The following is an 18868-nucleotide window of genomic DNA, read 5'->3' on the forward strand; positions in this document are numbered from 1 at the left end:
CTCTTGTTTTTCACTCTCTCTCTTTCTCACTTTCCTTTTCTTTCTCTGTCCTTCACTGTCTTCATTCATCTGCCTTTCCATCGCTCTCTCTCTCTTTTTCAATCTCTCTTTTAATTGATTTGAATTGAAATATGATTTATTGGCATGGGAAACATATGTTTACATTGCCAAAGCAAGTGAAATAGATAATAAACAAAAACCTCCCCTTTCTATTTCTCTCTCTCTCTCTCTCTCTCTCTCTCTCTCTCTCTCTCTCTCTCTCTCTCTCTCTCTCTCTCTCTCTCTCTCTCTCTCTCTCCCTCTTAGCTCGTCTCGCTCGCTCGCTCTCCTCTCTCTCTCTCTCTCTCTCTCTCTCTCTCTCTCTCTCTCTCTCTCTCTTTCTCTGTCTCTCTCTCTCTCTCTCTCTCTCTCTCTCTTTCTCTGTCTCTCTCTCTCTCTCTCTCTCTCTCTCTCTCTCTCTCTCTCTACTCTCTTCTCTCTACTCTCCCTCTCTCTCTGTCTCTCTCCCTCCCCCCACATCCTTCTCTATCTCTCTCTCTCTCTCTCTCTCTCTCTCTCTCTCTCTCTCTCTCTCTTTCCCTTCACATTTATAGAGAAGGGACAGTTTGGAAAAATATGGAAAAACTGTTCTCTGTTTGTGTTCCAGGCCAGAGAGAGGAGAGGAGAGGAGAGGAGAGGAGAGGAGAGGAGAGGAGAGGAGAGGAGAGGAGAGGAGAGGAGAGGAGAGGAGAGGAGAGGAGAGGAGAGGAGAGGAGAGGAGAGGAGAGAGCCCTAGCGTTTTATACCCACTGTTTTTATTAGTATCCATCACAGTTTATCATTACAGCTTACACACACACACACACACACACACACTCACCCAAACTCACACACACACACACACACACTAGTCCTACACGAGCCTTTGAGTCTCTCCCCTCCATCTCTTCCTTTCTCTAGAGAGGACAGAGAAGGTGAGGTTAGACAAGAAAAGACAAAGAGGGCGAATGTTCCAATCAGAGGTCACAGTTCTCTCCCCATTTCTTTCCCTATCATTCTTCCCAGTGGAGGCTGCTGAGGGGAGGACGGCTCATAATAATGGCTGGAATGGAGTAAATGGAATGGTATCAAAGACGTAGTTTCCATGTGGTTGATACCACTCCATTGACTCCATTCCAGCCGCTATTATGAGCTGTCCTCCCTCAGCAGCTTCCACTGTCTCTTCCTCTCTTTTTTCTCTCTGTGTCGGAGTACGTGAGTGAGTTGATCTTAGAAGTGAGGACCAAGGGCAGCTATGACATGCTATTAGTGTCTCTCTCTCTCTCTCTCTCTCTCTCTCTCTCTCTCTCTCTCTCTCTCTCTCTCTCTCTCTCTCTCTCTCTCTCTCTCTCTCTCTCTCTCTCTCTCTCTCTCTCTCTCTCTCTCTCTCTCTCTCTCTCTCTTTCTCTCTTCTCTCTCTCTCTCTCTCTTCTCTCTTCTCTCTCTCTCTCTCTCTCTCTCTCTCTCTCTCTCTCTCTCTCTCTCTCTCTCTCTCTCTCTCTCTCTCTCTCTCTCTCTACTGACAAGCCACCATCTCAGACTGATTGCTGCCATTACTGATAGTCCCAGAGTGAGAAAGAGAGAGAGAGAGAGAGAGAGAAAGAGAGAAAGAGAGAAAGAGAGAAAGAGAGAGAGAGAGAGAGAGAGAGAGAGAGAGAGAGAGAGAGAGAGAGAGAGAGAGAGAGAGAGAGATAAAGAGTTTGCTATACTTAAACTCTTTAACATCCTCGTTAGCTCTGGCATCTTCCCCAATATTTGGAACCAAGGACTGATCACCCCAATACACAAAAGTGGAGACAAATCTGACCCCAATAACTACTGTGGGATATGCATCAAAAGCAACCTTGTGAAATTCCTCTGCCTTATCAATAACAGCAGACTCGTACATTTCCTCAGTGAAAACTATGTACTGAGCAAATGTCAAATTGGCTTTCTACCAAATTACCGTACACAGACCACGTATTCACCCTGCACACCCTAATTGACAAACAAACAAACCAAAACAAAGGCAAAGTCTTCTCATGCTTTGTTGATTTAAAAAAGCTCTCAACTCAATTTGGCATCAGGGCTGATATACAAATTGACGGAAAGTGGTGTTGGGGGAAAAACAAACAACAAGTGTGCGGTTAAAATTGGCAAAAAACACACACATTTCTTTCCACAGAGCCGTGGAGTGAGACAGGGATGCAGCTTAAGCCCCACCCTCTTCAACATATATATCAACGAATTGGCGAGGGCACTAGAACAGTCAACACCACCCGGCCTCACCCTACTAGAATCTGAAGTCAAATGTCTACTGTTTGCTGATGATCTTGTGCTTCTGTCCCCAACCAAGGAGGGCCTCCAGCAGCACCTAGATCTTCTGCACAGACCTGTCAGACCTGGGCCCTGACATTAAATCTCAGTAAGACAAAAATAATGATGTTCCAAAAAAAGGTCCAGTTGCCAGGACCACAAATACAAATTCCATCTAGACACCGTTGCCTTAGAGCACACAAAAAACTATACATACCTCGGTCCTAAACATCAGTGCCACAGGTAACTTCCACAAAGCTGTAAATGATCTGAGAGACAAGGCAAGAAGACCTTCTATGCCATCAAAAGGAACATAGAATTTGACATACCAATTAGGATCTGGCAAAAAATACTTGAATCAGTTATAGAACCCATTGCCTATTTATAGTTGTGATGTCTTGGGTCTGCTCACCAACCAAGAATTCACAAAATGGGACAAACACCAAATTGAGACTCTGCATGCAGAATTCTACAAAAATATCCTCTGTGTACAACGTAAAACACCAAATAAGTCATGCAGAGCAGAATTAGACCGATACCCGCTAATTATAAAAATCTAGAAAAGAGCCGTTCAATTCTACAACCACCTAAAAGGAAGCGATTCCCAAACCTTCCATAACAAAGCCATCACCTACAGAGAGATGAGCCTGGAGAAGAGTCCCCTAAGCAAGCTGGTCCTGGGGCTCTGTTCACAAAAACAAACAGACCCCACAGAGCCACAGGAAAGCAACACATTTAGAACAAACCAAATCATGAGAAAACAAAAAAAGAATTACTTTACACATTGGAAATAATTTTTAAGCAAATACAGAGCAAACTAGAATGCTATTTGGCCCTAAACAGAGAGTACACAGTGGCAGAATACCTGACCACTGTGACTGACCCAAACTTAAGGAAAGCTTTGACTATGTACAGACTCAGTGAACATAGCCTTGCTATTGAGAAAGGCCGCCATGGGCAGACCTGGCTCTCAAGAGAAGACAGGCTATGTGCACACTGCCCACAAAATGAGGTGGAAACTGAGCAGCACTTCCTAACTTCCTGCCAAATGTGTGACCATATTAGAGACACATATTTCCCTCAGATTACACAGATCCACAAAGAATTAGAAAACAAACCCAGTTTTGATCAACTGTCAAATCTATTGGGTGAAATACCACAGTGTGCCATCATAGCAGCAATATTTGTGACCTGTTGCCACAAGAAAAAGTGCAACCAGTAAAGAACAAACACCATTGTAAATACAACCTATATTTCTGTTTATTTATTTTCCCTTTTGTACTTAAACAATAAAAAGTAAACATTACCAAAAGAATAAAGACATTTCAAATATCATATTATGTGCAAATAGTTAATTTCACTTCTGTTTATTATCTATTTCACTTGCTTTGGCAATGAAACATATGTTTCCCATGCCAATAAATGTCACGATCGCCGTAGTAATGAGTAGACCAAGGCGCAGCGTGCGAAACAAACATGACTTTAATAGTTAAAGTTAAACATACAAAACAAGAAACGACTCGTGACGTCCAACGGTAACACTGACCGAACACGGAACAAAAAACCACAAAACCAAAGGGAAAAACAGACAGTTAAATATGGCTCCCAATCAGAGACAACCAGCCAACGGCTGACACTCGTGCCTCTGATTGGGAGTCACTCAGGCAAACATAGAAATGAAGAACTAGAACCCCCAAACATAGAAAATACACACATAGAATATACACACCCTGGCTCAACATATAGAGTCCCAGAGCCAGGGGTGTGACAGTACCTCCCCTAAGGCGCGGACTGCGACCGCGCCTCAACTAAACAAAACAGGGGGAGGGCTGGGCGGGCATACCTCCTCGGCGGCGGTTCTGGCTCCGGCCTTGCCCACCACCCTTCAATACACCCCCCAATGCGCCCCCTGGTCCAGTCTGGCCCCGCCGGCTGGAGCAGGACTGGACTTAACAGGAGCGGTCCTTACCAGGCTGTCGACTCACACCCCTGGCTTGGTGCGTGGAGGAGGAACGGGCCTTACCAGGCTGACGACGCGCACCCCTGGCTTGGTGCGTGGAGGAGGAATGGGCCTTACCAGGCTGACGACGCGCACCCCTGGCTTGGTGCGTGGAGGAGGAATGGGCCTTACCAGGCTGACGACTCGCACCCCTGGCTTGGTGCGTGGAAGAGAGACGGGCCTTACCAAGCTGACGACTCGCACCCCTGGCTTGGTGCGAGTGGCAGGAACAGGCCGGACCGGGCTGGCGACGCGCACCGTAGGTTTGGTGCGAGTGGCAGGAACAGGCCGGGTCGGGCTGGCGACACGCACCGTAGGTTTGGTGCGAGTGGCAGGAACAGGCCGGACCGGGCTGGCGACGCGCACCGTAGGTTTGGTGCAAGTGGCAGGAACAGGCCGGGTCGGGCTGGCGACGCGCACCGTAGGTTTGGTGCGAGTGGCAGGAACAGGCCGGGTCGGGCTGGCGACGCGCACCGTGTAAACTTGGTGCGGGTGGCAGGAACAGGCGGACCAGGCTGGCGACGCACACCGTATGCTTGGTGCGTGGAGCAGGGACAGGCCGTGCTGGGCTGTCGACGCACACCGTAGGCTTGGTGCGTGGAGCAGGGACAGGCCGGGCTGGGCTGTCGACGCACACCGTAGGCTTGGTGCGTGGAGCAGGGACAGGCCGGACTGGGCTGGCGACACACACCGTAGGCTTGGTGCGTGGAGCAGGGACAGGCCGAACCGGGCTGTGGAGACGGATAGGAGGCCTGGAGTGAAGAGCGGCCACCACCCGTCCTGGCTGAATGCCTACCCTCACACACTCTGTGTGAGGCATCCGCACAGGACGTACAGGGCGGTGTACCCCTGGCCTGGTGGCCTTCTGGATCCGCCCCCTTTTCTCCTCCGTCAGCCCCGTCGTCCATGCCGTGTGCCCCCCTAAAAATTTTCTGGGGTTGCCTCACGACCGTCCGACGACGACCCTGATCACGCCGTAGCTCCTCTCTATGGCGCCTCTCCACTGTCTCACTCCATGGCCGGCGATCCATCCCGGCCAGGATTTCACCCCAAGTCCAGGACCCTTTACCGTCCAATATCTCCTCCCATGTCCAGCCCAAGGGCTGCCCCTGGACACGCTGCTTGGTCGTTGCATGGTGGTTTTTTCTGTCACGATCGCCGTAGTAATGAGTAGACCAAGGCGCAGCGTGCGAAACAAACATGACTTTAATAGTTAAAGTTAAACATACAAAACAAGAAACGACTCGTGACGTCCAACGGTAACACTGACCGAACACGGAACAAAAAACCACAAAACCAAAGGGAAAAACAGACAGTTAAATATGGCTCCCAATCAGAGACAACCAGCCAACGGCTGACACTCGTTGCCTCTGATTGGGAGTCACTCAGGCAAACATAGAAATGAAGAACTAGAACCCCCAAACATAGAAAATACACACATAGAATATACACACCCTGGCTCAACATATAGAGTCCCAGAGCCAGGGTGTGACAATAAAGCCCTTTGAATTGAAATTGAAATGTAATTTAATTGATAGAAAGAAAGAGAGAGAGAGAGAGTGGTTGTTTCTAAATGCTTGAATCTCTCCTGGGTTCTCAGTCTGAGCTCAGTCTCAGCCATGACACAACAAATATCTGCTACCACCCAGCCCCAATCTTCAGCCCTATACAGCCAGCTCAAACCCAGCCCCAACCCCTAACACTAGAATACACACTGTTACCACAGATGGATTTGTCTATAGGAATCTTTGGTGTTACTCTATTATTGTAACCCTAGATTAAATCGCTGTACTTGGTTATGCAAAAATGTATGCTGATTTGTTTACCTGGTACAGTTTCAGTGATGATGCTATCATTATATGTAAATCACCTACAAGGAAGCTGGTTATTTGATATTGTATCTCTAACACCTGAACAGTGCATTAGCACTGTACTGAATGTGCTACTCCAGGTATCCGGCCTAGGCTGCACCTGTGAAATGTACTGGTGGTGGTACAGTACTGCCTTGTAAGGTAGCGCAGAGAACACTTCTGTCAACATTATGTGATCTATCAAACTCCAGCTGACTTTTCTGCCTCCAGAAATATGTGTATAGCACTAGTCTACCAGTCAGCCAGTCAACAGTTTGTATGAACACCTGTAAAGTGTATATTGTATTTGCTTTTAAAAACTGGACATCTCAAGGAAAAAAGGCTACTCCATGTCAACAAAAACCGGACGTACTGTAGCCTTTAGTTAATGAAAGTATCTTCACAAGACATAAACGCAATTAAATAAGTTAATTTTGTTTATTTTTCCAAAGCAGCACTCAGGGGTATAGTCATTTCACTCCAGGTGCATGAACATGTAATTCTCTCTCTCATTTACTTACTAATAAGGATGTTGATTAAGTCAGCCCTCTGCACCTCTCTGATTCAGAGGGGTTGGGTTAAATGCAGAAGACACATTTCAGTTGAATGCATTCAGTTGTACAATACAAATGACTAGGTATCCCCCCTTTCCTTTCCTTTAACTTTCTCCATATTCCTCTCTATATTTCTTCATAGGTAGGAGAGAGAGACATCGAGACATAGAGAGAGAGATAGATAGAGAGAGAGAGAGAGAGAGAGATAGAGGGAGAGAGAGAGAGAGAGAGAGAGAGAGAGAGAGAGAGAGAGAGAGAGAGCAAGAGAGAGAGAGAGAGAGAGAGATAGAGAGAGATAGATAGAGAGAGAGAGAGAGAGAGAGAGAGAGAGAGAGAGAGAGAGAGAGAGAGAGCAAGGAGAGAGAGAGAGAGAGAGAGATAGAGAGAGAGAGAGAGAGAGAGAGAGAGAGAGAGAGAGAGAGAGAGAGAGAGAGAGAGAGAGAGAGAGAGAGAGAGGTTACTGATGTGAAGTGACAAAGACGTCCTTTATACCCACACCCTGGCACATGTTAGTGCAGCTGGGCAGTGTGTGTGTGTGTGTGTGTGTGTGTGTGTGTGTGTGTGTGTGTGTGTGTGTGTGTGTGTGTGTGTGTGTGTGTGTGTGTGTGTGTGTGTGTGTGTGTGTGTGTGTGTGTGTGTGTGTGTGTGTTTGTGAGTGTGTCTGAAAGTGATACTGCAGAAGTGAAGTATACAGCTGAGCCAGGTGTTACCAGACTAGCCCCTCGAACCCGTAGCCCCTTGGTCAGATATTAAATACCTCCCCTCAGCAGTTACAGTAGTAAAACTCCTTACAGCAGTTACAGTAGTAAAACTCCTGACAGCAGGTATAATAATAAAACTCCTGACAGCAGGTATAATAATAAAACGCCTTACAGCAGGTATAATAATAAACTCCTGACAGCAGGTATAATAATAAACTCCTTACAGCAGGTATAATAATAAAACTCCTTACAGCAGGTATAATAATAAACTCCTTACAGCAGGTATAATAATAAAACTCCTGACAGCAAGTATAATAATAAAACTCCTGACAGCAGGTATAATAATAAAACTCCTTACAGCAGGTATAATAATAAAACTCCTGACAGCAGGTATAATAATAAAACTCCTGACAGCAGGTATAATAATAAACTCCTTACAGCAGGTATAATAATAAAACTCCTGACAGCAGGTATAATAATAAACTCCTTACAGCAGGTATAATAATAAAACTCCTGACAGCAGGTATAATAATAAAACTCCTGACAGCAGGTATAATAATAAAACTCCTGACAGCAGGTATAATAATAAACTCCTTACAGCAGGTATAATAATAAAACTCCTGACAGCAGGTATAATAATAAAACTCCTGACAGCAGGTATAATAATAAACTCCTGACAGCAGGTATAATAATAAACTCCTTACAGCAGGTATAATAATAAAACTCCTGACAGCAAGTATAATAATAAAACTCCTGACAGCAGGTATAATAATAAAACTCCTGACAGCAGGTATAATAATAAAACTCCTGACAGCAGGTATAATAATAAAACTCCTTACAGCAGGTATAATAATAAAACTCCTTACAGAAGTTGAGGTAGTAAAACTCATTACAGCAGTTACAGTAGTAAAACTCCTCAGATGAACATAACACATAACACAGCATGTCCAGTTTCCTAGAGAAAAGGAGAGAAAGCACTACAGATTCTATTACATTATTAGTAATACTAGATATATATGTCATTCTCTGTAAAACTCACACGACAGGTGGCACAACATAGTCTTCAGTTAACTCTAGCCACCACTAGCTAAAGTTCAATGGGAGTGATATGGGAAAATGTTGCATTTTCAACATTTCAAGGCCAAATCAACTGAAATCAACTGATTAAGTAATTGACGTGACTTAAAGGTTAGCTAAAGTTTGCAGTGGCTGTTTAAAGAAAATCCAACTATGATTTACAGTTTTCCTACTTTCAGGGTGTGGAACCATGTAACATCAAGTTGAACAATCCCAAACATTCCCTTTAACATAACTAATCAGGGTTGGTAACACTCCAGATACTACCTGTGAATGAATCACACCAATGTTTTCCTTAACACTTGTAAATGCCATCAGAGAAACTTTTGAAATTGTGAGACTTTGAGAAGGTATGTGGAGATTCGTAAACTTTTTCAAAAAGGTGGAACATTGTGGAAGGCCAGGATAGCTAGATGAGAGGAAATAGAGAGTTGTCAGTACTTTTGTGTTATTATAGCTTAGCGTTTCCATCTGAATCTATATTCAGCTGACATTTTCTTTATGTTGATAAGCCTTCTGTCTCCCATCTCTGAGAAAGGCCACTGACTGTCATGTGGATGACTGATAAGGCATCAGAGAAGGTGCCTTTACACTTATACAATATATGAAGTAAGATCTGTCTTTCTTCAACATCAGATTTTCTACTTTTCCCTTTACACTATCCTTCCATTAGCCGTGGTGTGGCCAGAGCCACGTGTGTCTGCACTATAGAAATAGAATGGCGACGGAGAGCCATTGGGAGATTCTCAATTGCATATTACTTGCGTCCTCTCTCTTCTCTCTCTGTGTGTGTGAGTGTGTGCGTGCGTGCGTGTGTGTGTCTGGCCACAATAAACAAGTGATATGTGAGGACGATCTTGATAAGCCTTGATAAACATGGTTCTGTTGTCCTCTGTGGTCCTCTGTAGCTCAGCTGGTAGAGCACGGCGCTTGTAACGCCAAGGTAGTGGGTTCGATCCCCGGGACCACCCATGCACAAAAATGTATGCACGCATGACTGTAAATCGCTTTGGAAAAAAGCGTCTGCTAAATGGCATATTATATTATATTGTCACTGGTAACAGACTCACATACAGACTAACACACACCTCTTAAAGGTAATGTTCCTGTGTTCGTGAAGAACGCATTAACGGTAAACGCTTCATATGTCGGCTATATCGGATATCACCTTTAAATAGCGCACAGCCGACAAAGCGCAATCTGATTGAATCCTGGAGTCAGTACACACAATTCTCAAACGTGTTATGTGATATACAGATTCACTTATACAGTCCTCAAGCGTCCTAAAGAAAATCTGGTGCAGGGTGCAGTGCGCGTCAAAGTCCAGTACAAAGGTTAAACTACACGACTGATGATGTTGGTGGTTCAAGGTCAGGGTCCAAATCTGCTGGGAAGAGATTGGATGGCAGTGTTACAACTGGACTGGCGAGGGATGTTCAAAACAATCACGAAGGTCTCAGACAGCGAGTTGTCCAGCACACTAAACAGGCAGGTTTCTTTCCACTCAACCACACTTCTCCAACAAACTGAGACTCTATGTAAAATACAGAATTAGGGAGCAACAGGCAATATAAAAAGATATACAGCTTGTTTTTGTGTTTATAAAGCTGAACGAGCAGCAGGACAGTTGTCCTTCACAGAGACGTTCCGAGCACCTTGGGGGGGTTTATATAGCGTAGCAGTAAACAACGCTAACTTCCTACAGGTGGTACTTTACCTGTGTTGTATTAGTGTTGTGTGCTGTCTACACTCATAATGTTTGGATGAAACACCATTGACAAGCTGTCAGCAGAGTAGAACTAGGTAAATATGGGTCTCAGACTTGGGTGTAGACATACACACTCAGCGGCATGCACACTCACACGCATGCATAGATGGCCCACACACACACACATGCACACACACACACACACACACACACACACACACACACACACACACACACAGTAAGGTGACTGTGCTGATACCCAGAGAGAGAGATGCTAGGTGACCTTCTCAACGTCAAGATGCCACAACCTTGTATTCTCTCTCTATGTTGATGCTCACTCTAAATGACACACACAGGTTGTGTGTGTGTGTGTGTGTGTGTGTGTTTGCGTGTGCGTGTGCATGTGTGTGCACGTGTGCGTGTGTGTCTGGCCACAATAACACAGTGATAGGTGGGGACGACCTTGATAGGCCACTGATAAACATGGTTCTGTTGTCACTGGTAACTCCAAACAGTGTCAGCTACGTGTGTGTGTGTGTGTGAACAGCGTCAGTACTCTGTTGACACCAGATACCTGATACATCTGTCCGATGATGTGTGCGTAAGCAGAAACCAGGGTCTATGAATGTCCTACTGCAAAATATCATCATAAACACACGCACACACGCACATACACATAACACACACACACACACACACACACACACACACACACACACACACACACACACACACACACACACACACACACACACACACACACACACACACACACACACACACACACACACACACACACACACACAAACACACATAACACACACACACACACACACACACACACACACACACACACAAGACAATAAGTTAATAACCCAACTCCCAGACCCCTCCCTCAGGCACATAGACAGGTACAGGCATAAACATGATGGTTACTTGGTTTTGCTGATGTAAAGGGACTGTCTGGGTGTACATATATACTGTATTGTAATAGCACCACTCAGTTTGCCACTATACTGTGGAAAGCTTTGACTAAACCCATGTCTTTCATGTCTACTAACACATAGGAGTGGAACGGGCTAGGGATGGCCTACAACACACACACACACACACACACACACACACACACACACACACACACACACACACACACACAAATACACGTACGTGCAAACAAACACGCACACACACACACACCATAGTCTGCTAAATGACTCCCTCCACAACAAAGAGGTATGGGCTAGGGGCTGTTTTGGGACGGAGCTACAGGCTGTGTTATTTGTATTTATTGTAGATCCCCAGTGGTTCCTACCAAGGCAGCAGCTACTCTTCCTGGGGTCCATTAGTTCCTACCAAGGCAGTAGCTACTCTTCCTGGAGTCCATTAGTTCCTGCCAAGGCAGCAGCTACTCTTCCTGGGGTCCATTAGTTCCTACCAAGGCAGCAGCTACTCTTCCTGGGGTCCATTAGTTCCTACCAAGGCAGTAGCTACTCTTCCTGGGGTCCATTAGTTCCTACCAAGGCAGCAGCTACTCTTCCTGGGGTCCATTAGTTCCTACCAAGGCAGTAGCTACTCTTCCTGGGGTCCATTAGTTCCTACCAAGCGCAGCACCTACTCTTCCTGGGGTCCATTAGTTCCTACCAAGGCAGCAGCTACTCTTCCTGGGGTCCATTAGTTCCTACCAAGGCAGTAGCTACTCTTCCTGGAGTCCATTAGTTCCTGCCAAGGCAGCAGCTACTCTTCCTGGGGTCCATTAGTTCCTACCAAGGCAGCAGCTACTCTTCCTGGGGTCCATTAGTTCCTACCAAGGCAGTAGCTACTCTTCCTGGGGTCCATTAGTTCCTACCAAGGCAGCAGCTACTCTTCCTGGGGTCCATTAGTTCCTACCAAGGCAGTAGCTACTCTTCCTGGGGTCCATTAGTTCCTACCAAGGCAGCAGCTACTCTTCCTGGGGTCCATTAGTTCCTACCAAGGCAGTAGCTACTCTTCCTGGGGTCCATTAGTTCCTACCAAGGCAGCAGCTACTCTTCCTGGGGTCCATTAGTTCCTACCAAGGCAGTAGCTACTCTTCCTGGGGTCCATTAGTTCCTACCAAGGCAGCAGCTACTCTTCCTGGGGTCCATTAGTTCCTACCAAGGCAGTAGCTACTCTTCCTGGGGTCCATTCGTTCCTACCAAGGCAGCAGTTACTCTTCCTGGGGTCCATTAGTTCCTACCAAGGCAGCAGCTACTCTTCCTGGGGTCCATTAGTTCCTACCAAGGCAGCAGCTACTCTTCCTGGGGTCCATTAGTTCCTACCAAGGCAGCAGCTACTCTTCCTGGGGTCCATTAGTTCCTACCAAGGCAGCAGCTACTCTTCCTGGGGTCCATTAGTTCCTACCAAGGCAGTAGCTACTCTTCCTGGGGTCCATTCGTTCCTACCAAGGCAGCAGCTACTCTTCCTGGGGTCCATTAGTTCCTACCAAGGCAGCAGCTACTCTTCCTGGGGTCCATTAGTTCCTACCAAGGCAGCAGCTACTCTTCCTGGGGTCCATTAGTTCCTACCAAGGCAGCAGCTACTCTTCCTGGGGTCCATTAGTTCCTACCAAGGCAGTAGCTACTCTTCCTGGGGTCCATTAGTTCCTACCAAGGCAGCAGCTACTCTTCCTGGGGTCCATTAGTTCCTACCAAGGCAGCAGCTACTCTTCCTGGGGTCCATTAGTTCCTACCAAGGCAGCAGCTACTCTTCCTGGGGTCCATTAGTTCCTACCAAGGCAGCAGCTACTCTTCCTGGGGTCCATTAGTTCCTACCAAGGCAGCCGCTACTCTTCCTGGGGTCCATTAATTCCTACCAAGGCAGCTACTCTTCCTGGGGTCCATTAGTTCCTACCAAGGCAGCAGCTACTCTTCCAGCAACATTAAGGCAGTTATCTACAATAAAAAATATTACATGACATTACATTTCATAACACTTTTCACAACACATTAAGCGTGTGCCCTCAGGCCACTACTCTACTACCACATATCTACAATACATAATCCATGTGTACGTGTGTATAGTGCGTATGTTATCATGTGTGTGTGTATGCGTGTGTCTGTGCCTGTGTGTGTGTCTCTTGACAGTCCCCGCTGTTCCATAAGGTGTATTTCTATCTGTTTTTTAAATCAGATTCTACTGCTTGCATCAGTTACCTGATGTGGAATAGAGTTCTATGTAGTCATGGCTCTATGTAGTACTGTGTGCCTCCCATAGTCTGTTCTGGACTTGGGGATTGTGAAGAAACCTCTGGTGACATGTCTTGTGGGGTATGCATTGGTGTCAATATTTCTTACAAAAACTAGTAGCAATGAAGTCAATCTCTCCTCTACTTTGAGCATGTTAGATCTTCGTGTACATTTAAGGGCCAGCCGTGCTGCCCTGTTCTGAGCCAATTAAGTCCTTCTTTGTGGCATCTGACCACATGACTGAACAGTAGTCCAGGTGCGACAAAACTAGTGCCTGTAGGACCTGCCTTGTTGATAGTGTTGTTAAGAAGGCAGAGCAGCGCTTTATTATGGAAAGACTTCTCCCCATCTTAGCTACTGTTGCATCAACATGTTTTGACCATGACAGTTTACAATCCAGGGTTACTCCAAGCAGTTTAGTCACATTCATTACTAGATTTAGTTGAGGTTTATTGTTTAATTAATGATTTGTCCCAAATACAATGCTTCTAGTTTTTGAAATATTTAAGACTAGCTTACTTCTTGCCAGCCATTCTGAAACTGACTGCAGCTCTTTGTTAAGTGTTGAAGTAATTTCACTCGCTGTAGTAGCTGGCGTGTAAAGTGTTGAGTCATCTGCATACATACAGTGGAGAGAACAAGTATTTGATACACTGCCGATTTTGCAGGTTTTCCTACTTACAAAGCATGTAGAGGTCTGTAATTTTTTATCATAGGTACACTTCAACTGTGAGAGACGGAATCTAAAGCAAAAATCAAAAAATCACATTGTATGATTTTTAAGTAATTCATTTGCATTTTATTGCATGACATAAGTATTTGATCACCTACCAACCAGTAAGAATTCCGGCTCTCACAGACCTGTTAGTTTTTCTTTAAGAAGCCCTCCTTTTCTCCACTCATTACCTGTATTAACTGCACCTGTTTGAACTCGTTACCTGTATAAAAGACACCTGTCCACACACTCAATCAAACAGACTCCAACCTCTCCACAATGGCCAAGACCAGAGAGCTATGTAAGGACATCAGGGATAAAATTGTAGACCTGCACAAGGCTGGGATGGGCTACAGGACAATAGGCAAGCAGCTTGGTGAGAAGGCAACAACTGTTGGCGCAATTATTAGAAAATGAAAGAAGTTCAAGATGACGGTCAATCACCCCTCGGTCTGGGGCTCCATGCAAGATCTCACCTCGTGGGGCATCAATGATCATGAGGAAGGTGAGGGATCAGCCCAGAACTACACGGCAGGACCTGGTCAATGACCTGAAGAGAGCTGGGACCACAGTCTCAAAGAAAACCATTAGTAACACAATACGCCGTCATGGATTAAAATCCTGCAGCGCACGCAAGGTCCCCCTGCTCAAGCCAGCGCATGTCCAGGCCTGTCTGAAGTTTGCCAATGACCATCTGGATGATCCAGAGGAGGAATGGGAGAAGGTCATGTGGTCTGATGAGACAAAAATAGAGCTTTTGGTCTAAACTCCACTCGCCGTGTTTGGAGGAAGAAGAAGGATGAGTACAACCCCAAGAACACCATCCAAACCGAGAAGCATGGAGGTGGAAACATCATTCTTTAGGGATGCTTTTCTGCAAAGGGGACAGGACGACTGCACCGTATTGAGGGGAGGATGGATGGGGCCATATATCGCGAGATCTTGGCCAACAACCTCCTTCCCTCAGTAAGAGCATTGAAGATGGGTCGTGGCTGGGTCTTCCAGCATGACAATGACCCGAAACACACAGCCAGGGCAACTAAGGAGTGGCTCCGTAAGAAGCATCTCAAGGTCCTGGAGTGGCCTAGCCAGTCTCCAGACCTGAACCCAATAGAAAATCTTTGGAGGGGAGCTGAAAGTCCGTATTGCCCAGCGACAGCCCCCAAAACCTGAAGGTCTGTATGGAGGAGTGGGCCAAAATCCCTGCTGCAGTGTGTGCAAACCTGGTCAAGACCTACAGGAAACGTATGATCTCTGTAATTGCAAACAAAGGTTTCTGTACCAAATATTAAGTTCTGCTTTTCTGATGTATCAAATACTTATGTCATGCAATAAAATGCAAATTAATGCATTAATGCATTAACAATGTGATTTTCTGGATTTTTGTTTTAGATTCCGTCTCTCACAGTTGAAGTGTACCTATGATATAAATTACAGACCTAAGTAGGAAAACCTGCAAAATCGGCAGTGTATCAAATACTTGTTCTCCCCACTGTAGACACACTTGCTTTACTCAAATTGAAAAAAGTAAGGGACCTAGACAGCTGCCCTAGGGAATTCCTGATTCTACCTGGATTATGTTGGAGAGGCTTCCATTAAATAACACCCTCTGTGTTCTGTTAGACAGGTAACTCTTTATACACAATTTAGCATGGGGTGTAAAGCCATAACACATAACGTTTTTCCAGCAGTAGACTATGATCGATAATGTCAAAAGCTGTACTGAAGTCTAACAAAACAGCCCCCCACAATCTTTTTTATCATCAATGTCTCTCAGCCAATCATCAGTCATTTGTGTAAGTGCCGTGCATGTTGAATTTCCTTCCCTATAACTGTGCTGAAAGTCTGTTGTCAATTTGTTTAATGTAAAATAGCATTGTATCTGGTCAAACACCATTTTTTCCAAAAGGGACCTGGAGAAGGATGATCATGTTTCTGTTACTATTAATGGTGCATGACTGATTCTCACAGAAACATAGAACACACAAACACACACACACAGACAGTGCAGTCGTGAGTGTAATTAGTCCATCCCAGCCTGGGGGGCTTTATTCAGTAACAGTCTAGTTTGTCTTAGCTGCTGTTTCTAATAACTCCATCCTATGATGACTTGGGAACCTTCCCAAAACAAACCTTACGTCCCATTCCACCGCCCGTTCCGGAGTCGGAGATCAGCATTCCGGGCCTGGCAGGGTTCCGGGGATGTGTGTTCTGATGTAACGCAGCAGAAGGTGTTGACTCAGCGTTCTGAAAACAGTGGTTGGAACAAAGACATATTGTCTTTGCTAGCCAGCTAACATAGCTATAAACAGGCTATCTAGTCTCTGCTAGCCAGCTAACATAGCTGTAGACAGGCTATCTAGTCTCTGCTAGCCAGCTAACATAGCTAAAGACAGGCTATCTAGTCTCTGCTAGCCAGCTAACGTAGCTATAGACAGGCTATCTAGTCTCTGCTAGCCAGCTAACATAGCTAGAGACAGGCTATCTAGTCTCTGGCTAGACCTACTAACACAGCTATCATCTCAGTTCATGTACTAAACGTTGACATGGAACATTTAGTTGTCACATATAACATAAGATTAACACCTAATTTAGTTGGATGGATATACTTAGCTAGCTCTAATTCCAGGCCAAACTCTAGTGAATTATGACATATTTTGGCATATATCAAATGGTGAAATTATGGCATGGGGTGTCATTTTTTTTCATTGCAATTTCCTAACGGCCACTAGGGGCAACGCAAGCACTTATTAACATCTAGTAGGCTCGCGACGAGCTATGGGGTTGGGGATGGGGTTGGGGTTGGCGATGGTGTTGGGGATGTTGTTGGGGTAGTGGATGTTGTTGGGGTTGGGGATGTTGTTGGGGTTGGGGATGTTGTTGGGGTTGGGGATGTTGTTGGGGTTGGGGTTGGGGTTGGGGTTGGGGTTGGGGTTGGGGTTGAGGACAGGCTTAAACCATGAGCTACAGCACTGCTACGAGGATAGCATATTCAATATGCTAAACCTTAACCCTTTACCTTAACCAATCGTAGTTAATACCTAAACTTGGTTTTACTTTTGCGCATTTTGAGTGACAGCTATCATGTGTGTGTGTGTGTGTGTGTTAGTGTGTGTTTGTGTGTGTGCACTCTTGTACTAGAATCTCCGTACTTCAGTCAGCTGAACAATAGATTGAGAAAGAATGAACGAAAAAGTGAAAGAGAGGAGGAGAAAGAGGGAGAGAATAAAAGGAGAGAGTGGGGAAGAGAGTATAATGCCTGTTTTATAGCTGCTGTAACTACACACATCTTTCAAAACAAGCAGGGTGTAGATAGTAATCAGTGTCTGGTATGTCCAAGACAACTTTCCTCTTGAACAATAGAGTGTATCATATTGTATACTGTATATTGTCTGTGTCTGTGTGCCAAGGCTACAGTGTTACTTCAGGTCAGGAGAGGCATCTCTCTCTCTCTCTTTCCAGACAACCATATGATCAACAGATGGGGAGATGAGAGGTTTGCAGTTGTTGGATAAATGTCAAATATCGACCTGGGCTTGTGAGATCAAGTTGCTTATGAGAAGCACAAGAGAGGTGAGGACTCTGTGCCACCCTGCCTGCATTAGCTACAGGTCTGAGAGGACACACACACACACGTACAAACACACACAAACACACACACACACACACACACACCAATTCCCTGTTATACCCTCTTCACTTCTGTGCTAAAAGCTATCTCCCCTCCTATTACCATCCTTTTCTTTCTCTCTCCCTCTCTTTCCTTCTCTCTCCCTCTCTTTCCTTCTCTCTCCCCCTTTCTCGCTCTCTCCCTCTCTCTCCCTCTCTTTCCTTCGCTCTCCCTCCCTCTCCTTCTCTCTCCTTCTCTCTCCCTCTCTCGCTCTCTGCCTCTCTCTCCCCCTTTCTCCCTCCCTCTCACACACTCTGTCACTTCTCTCACACCTCCTTTTGTCAGGTTCTCTCCTCTGCTCCTCTTTTATCTTTGGTGTGAAACATCAGAGTTGAAACGGCAACATAGCCTACCACAGTGTGGGTTCAATCAAACGACAACATAGCCTACCACAGTGTGGGTTCAATCAAACGGCAACATAGCCTACCACAGTGTGGGTTCACTGTTTTGGATTTGTGACATTTGTCAAACTTGTAGTAGTGTTACAATTATATTTCTGTTGTTTTGAAATACGATTGTTTCAACAAGTTGTCTATCATGTTATGTTACTCTGAGGCTGCATCCCAAATAGCAACCTATTCTCTATATAGTGCTCTACTTTTGACCAGAGCCCTATGGACCTATAGTGGAATATATAGGCAATAGGGTGGCATTTGAGATGCAGTCAGAGCCTCATAACAGACACATAACCCTCCAGAGGACTGGGGGAAATGAGAAGCACACTAGAACAAAGGATTGATTCAGAACTGCGGGATGTTAGTTACAGGGAAACGATGGCTGTGACAGATATAGATAGCAGTTATGTGTGTGTGCCTGCTTGCGTGTGTGTGCACTTTTGTGTGTGTTTATGATTCCAAAGAAAGGCTGTTGATGATACAGACAATGTTCTATTCTAATAAAATAGAATATTAGCTGCGAGCTCCGGCTCCGAGGGAAACGTGCTTAATCCCAGTGACATGCACTCATTATTTATGCCTGAATTTATTGCCTAACTTAACCAACCGCGAGGCGCCGGCGACAGCAGCAGAGCAACACAGGATGTCCAAAACACATTGGACGTTTGGAGACACGTGGACAA

The 18868-nt window shown here is 45.4% G+C and overlaps 1 protein-coding gene across 2 annotated transcripts in view; it reads left to right on the forward strand.

The window, feature by feature from the left end:
- LOC123485782 (tumor necrosis factor alpha-induced protein 8-like protein 3) overlaps positions 1-18868 on the forward strand; it is a 29564-nt gene that overhangs the window by 7155 nt on the left and 3541 nt on the right. The window contains exon 2 of one of the 2 annotated variants that reach the window (XM_045216909.1): positions 17583-17693. The exons of the other annotated variant lie outside the window; for it this stretch is intronic. The gene's annotated coding sequence lies outside the window, so the exon portion shown is untranslated. The remainder of the gene's footprint in view (positions 1-17582; positions 17694-18868) is intronic. 2 annotated transcript variants of the gene reach the window in all.

The sequence above is a fragment of the Coregonus clupeaformis genome, unplaced genomic scaffold (assembly GCF_020615455.1).
Source record: "Coregonus clupeaformis isolate EN_2021a unplaced genomic scaffold, ASM2061545v1 scaf0851, whole genome shotgun sequence".
Classification (NCBI taxonomy): Eukaryota; Metazoa; Chordata; class Actinopteri; order Salmoniformes; family Salmonidae; genus Coregonus; species Coregonus clupeaformis.